We start from the raw sequence: 5,000 nt of genomic DNA, 5'->3' as shown, positions 1-5,000 counted from the left end.
ATGCCCCCGTTGCCTAATTTGTAGTGCAATGGTTAAGTTGCAGAGTGTGGTTGAACTTGGTTAGGAGACTTAGTGCCTCTTTCCGTGTCCTACTGATGATAAGGATGGCTTGATACCATTTTCTAAGCCCAGTATATTGAGAAAAGAAGTAAGTGAAGAAGAAGTGTGGAGTCGAAAGTGGTTCTCCAATTTCTCTCCACTTGCTAAAATTGCAAAGTCTCCATTATAGCATAGAAGAGAGCGTTAAAGTCGGGGATGGAAGAGGATGAACATGGGAAGTTTACTTATAGAGAGAAGTGAGAAATGCCCTGTGTGCACACACCGGTGTCTGACCATAGAATACATTTAAATAATGCCTCTAGAAAAGAGCTATGCATTTGTGCCTCAGTGGCCTAATGGATAAGGCACTGGCCTCCTAAGCAAGGGATTGTGGGTTCAAGGCCCATCGGAGTTGATAACAAAAATCCTCCCTCTTTCTTTTCCAGAAAATTAGGTAGATTTATTACATGCTTCCTCTCAGAATTTATGAGGGATTAGGTACTTTGAAACGGTCCCATTTTACTTGTGTACACTTCACAGTCATGTTAGTGTTCTGAAACTGCAAAGTAGATTTTTAAATGCCTATTTTTGTGAGATGCATTTTCGACCGGCCAGAACATATTCCTTTGGAAAAAATTATATGAATTGGATTGGTGTGAATCTTGTTTCTAGAGGTGGTGACAGGCTTTCAGCTACTTGAATAGGTCAAGCCAGGATTCATAAAACTTATACAACCTATGTGAGTGTGAAAAATTAGCATATGCAGGAAGGAGCAATTTGTACTACTTTCAAAACAGTTTCACTCCACGTCTGGAAACGTCCAGAGCTATGTAGAGCATACAAATGAGCTTTAAACTCATGAGGAAAGAGGTTTGTATGGAAAAAGGAAAACAAAAGCATATCGTACTCATAAAATTCTCAATATATAGATTCCAAAAAAGTGCTTCCAGCGAAAAGAGCTGAAAGAACACTATGGGATGTAAACCTGAATACCTTTCAATAATATGTTCTCCATCCATGCATACCACCTACATGATAAAAATCATCTCAGGTGGACGGATGACCGCGTGGCCTAATGGATAAGGCGTCTGACTTCGGATCAGAAGATTGAGGGTTCGAGTCCCTTCGTGGTCGTTTTTGGCCAATGGTCACACAATCTGCTTTACATTCAGAGTGGAAAAAGTCTTTTCCAATACTCTTGTAGTCCTCACTTTCTCAGTACTAATCATTAATAAAGTGGAGTACATACTGTAAACTCATTCAGGTTACATCTTCAGTCTAACTACTTGTGCATTTTAGTGGCATTAAAAAGTGCTTCTATGCCGACGCACTGAATATGTAATAGGTTTGCAGAATTTTGACGTGACAGAATGGGTTTTTAGCTTAAGTGTGTGTAGAGGAACTGCAAGGTGTGTGCCTATGTGTGCATAGAGTGCTACATGTGTAAAATCTGTATGATTTGGGCAGTTAAAGTGCTGATTTTGCCTCCGAGTAAGAAAAGTACTACACAAAATGTATAAAGGATCGGCACATTGGCTGCCTTTGCTGATGCCCCCGTTGCCTAATTTGTAGTGCAATGGTTAAGTTGCAGAGTGTGGTTGAACTTGGTTAGGAGACTTAGTGCCTCTTTCCGTGTCCTACTGATGATAAGGATGGCTTGATACCATTTTCTAAGCCCAGTATATTGAGAAAAGAAGTAAGTGAAGAAGAAGTGTGGAGTCGAAAGTGGTTCTCCAATTTCTCTCCACTTGCTAAAATTGCAAAGTCTCCATTATAGCATAGAAGAGAGCGTTAAAGTCGGGGATGGAAGAGGATGAACATGGGAAGTTTACTTATAGAGAGAAGTGAGAAATGCCCTGTGTGCACACACCGGTGTCTGACCATAGAATACATTTAAATAATGCCTCTAGAAAAGTGCTATGCATGTGTTCCTCAGTGACCTAATGGATAAGGCACTGGTCTTCTAAGCCAGGGATTGTGGGTTCGAGTCCCATCTGACCTGATAACAAAAATCCTCCCTCTTTCTTTTCCAGAATATTAGGTTGATTTATTACATGCTTCCTCTCAGAAGTTTATGAGGGATTAGGTAGTTTGAAACGGTCCCATTTTACTTGTGTACACTTCACAGTCATGTTAGTGTTCTGAAACTGCAAAGTAGATTTTTAAATGCCTATTTTTGTGAGATGCATTTTCGACCGGCCAGAACATATTCCTTTGGAAAAAATGATTTGAATTGGATTGGTGTGAATCTTGTTTCTAGAGGTGGTGACAGGCTTTCAGCTACTTGAATAGGTCAAGCCAGGATACATAAAACGTATACAACCTATGTGAGTGTGAAAAATTAGCATATGCAGGAAGGAGCAATTTGTCCTACTTTCAAAACAGTTTCACTCCACGTCTGGAAACTTCCAGAGCCATGTAGAGAATACAAATGAGCTTTAAACTCATGTGGAAAGAGGTTTGTATGGAAAAAGGAAAACAAAAGCATATCGTACTCATAAAATTCTCAATATATAGATTCCAAAAAAGTGCTTCCAGCGAAAAGAGCTGAAAGAACACTATGGGATGTAAACCTGAATACCTTTCAATAATATGTTCTCCATCCATGCATACCACCTACATGATAAAAATCATCTCAGGTGGACGGATGACCGCGTGGCCTAATGGATAAGGCGTCTGACTTCGGATCAGAAGATTGAGGGTTCGAGTCCCTTCGTGGTCGTTTTTGGGTAAATTGGTCACACCATCTGCTTTACATTCAGAGTGGAAAAAGTATTTTCCAATACTCTTGTAGTCCTCACTTTCTCATTACTAATCATTAATAAAGTGGAGTACATACTGTAAACTCATTCAGGTTGCATCTTCAGTCTAACTACTTGTGCATTTTAGTGGCATTAAAAAGTGCTTCTATGCCGACGCACTGAATATGTAATAGGTTTGCAGAATTTTGACGTGACAGAATGGGTTTTTAGCTTAAGTGTGTGTAGAAGAACTGCAAGGTGTGTGCCTATGTGTGCATAGAGTGCTGCATGTGTAAAATCTGTATGATTTGGGCAGTTAAAGTGCTGATTTTGCCTCCGAGTAAGAAAAGTACTACACAAAATGTATAAAGGATCGGCACATTGGCTGCCTTTGCTGATGCCCCCGTTGCCTAATTTGTAGTGCAATGGTTAAGTTGCAGAGTGTGGTTGAACTTGGTTAGGAGACTTAGTGCCTCTTTCCGTGTCCTACTGATGATAAGGATGGCTTGATACCATTTTCTAAGCCCAGTATATTGAGAAAAGAAGTAAGTGAAGAAGAAGTGTGGAGTCGAAAGTGGTTCTCCAATTTCTCTCCACTTGCTAAAATTGCAATGTCTCCATTATAGCATAGAAGAGAGCGTTAAAGTCGGGAATGGAAGAGGATGAAAATGGGAAGTTTACTTATAGAGAGAAGTGAGAAATGCCCTGTGTGCACACACCGGTGTCTGACCATAGAATACATTTAAATAATGCCTCTAGAAAAGAGCTATGCATGTGTGCCTCAGTGGCCTAATGGATGAGGCACTGGCCTCCTAAGCCAGGGATTGTGGGTTCAAGTCCCATCGGAGGTGATAACAAAAATCCTCCCTCTTACTTTTCCAGAAAATTAGGTAGATTTATTACATGCTTCCTCTCAGAAGTTTATGAGGGATTAGGTACTTTGAAACGGTCCAATTTTACTTGTGTACACTTCACAGTCATGTTAGTGTTCTGAAACTGCAAAGTAGATTTTTAAATGCCTATTTTTGTGAGATGCATTTTCGACCGGCCAGAACATATTCCTTTGGAAAAAATGATATGAATTGGATTGGTGTGAATCTTGTTTCTAGAGGTGGTGACAGGCTTTCAGCTACTTGAATAGGTCAAGCCAGGATTCATAAAACTTATACAACCTATGTGAGTGTGAAAAATTAGCATATGCAGGAAGGAGCAATTTGTACTACTTTCAAAACAGTTTCACTCCACGTCTGGAAACGTCCAGAGCTATGTAGAGCATACAAATGAGCTTTAAACTCATGAGGAAAGAGGTTTGTATGGAAAAAGGAAAACAAAAGCATATCGTACTCATAAAATTCTCAATATATAGATTCCAAAAAAGTGCTTCCAGCGAAAAGAGCTGAAAGAACACTATGGGATGTAAACCTGAATACCTTTCAATAATATGTTCTCCATCCATGCATACCACCTACATGATAAAAATCATCTCAGGTGGACGGATGACCGCGTGGCCTAATGGATAAGGCGTCTGACTTCGGATCAGAAGATTGAGGGTTCGAGTCCCTTCGTGGTCGTTTTTGGCCAATGGTCACACAATCTGCTTTACATTCAGAGTGGAAAAAGTATTTTCCAATACTCTTGTAGTCCTCACTTTCTCAGTACTAATCATTAATAAAGTGGAGTACATACTGTAAACTCATTCAGGTTGCATCTTCAGTCTAACTACTTGTGCATTTTAGTGGCATTAAAAAGTGCTTCTATGCCGACGCACTGAATATGTAATAGGTTTGCAGAATTTTGACGTGACAGAATGGGTTTTTAGCTTAAGTGTGTGTAGAAGAACTGCAAGGTGTGTGCCTATGTGTGCATAGAGTGGTACATGTGTAAAATCTGTATGATTTGGGCAGTTAAAGTGCTGATTTTGCCTCCGAGTAAGAAAAGTACTACACAAAATGTATAAAGGATCGGCACATTGGCTGCCTTTGCTGATGCCCCCGTTGCCTACTTTGTAGTGCAATGGTTAAGTTGCAGAGTGTGGTTGAACTTGGTTAGGAGACTTAGTGCCTCTTTCCGTGTCCTACTGATGATAAGGATGGCTTGATACCCTTTTCTAAGCCCAGTATATTGAGAAAAGAAGTAAGTGAAGAAGAAGTGTGGAGTCGAAAGTGGTTCTCCAATTTCTCTCCACTTGCTAAAATTGCAAAGTCTCCATTATAGCATAGA

General features: G+C 40.0%; 3 non-coding genes across 3 annotated transcripts; all 3 read left to right on the top strand.

The window, feature by feature from the left end:
* Window positions 1-1,100: 1,100 nt before the first annotated feature.
* On the top strand, window positions 1,101-1,173 carry TRNAR-UCG (transfer RNA arginine (anticodon UCG)). Its single transcript has one exon. It is a non-coding gene; the product is annotated as a tRNA-Arg (tRNA).
* Window positions 1,174-2,688: 1,515 nt separating this feature from the next.
* Window positions 2,689-2,761, top strand: TRNAR-UCG (transfer RNA arginine (anticodon UCG)). Its single transcript has one exon. It is a non-coding gene; the product is annotated as a tRNA-Arg (tRNA).
* Window positions 2,762-4,278: 1,517 nt separating this feature from the next.
* On the top strand, window positions 4,279-4,351 carry TRNAR-UCG (transfer RNA arginine (anticodon UCG)). The gene has a single exon. It is a non-coding gene; the product is annotated as a tRNA-Arg (tRNA).
* The last annotated feature ends 649 nt before the right edge of the window (window positions 4,352-5,000 follow it).

Source organism: Triturus cristatus, chromosome 4_1, assembly GCF_964204655.1.
Source record: "Triturus cristatus chromosome 4_1, aTriCri1.1, whole genome shotgun sequence".
NCBI classification, from domain to species: domain Eukaryota; kingdom Metazoa; phylum Chordata; class Amphibia; order Caudata; family Salamandridae; genus Triturus; species Triturus cristatus.
This window is presented reverse-complemented; position numbering and strand designations above follow the sequence as displayed.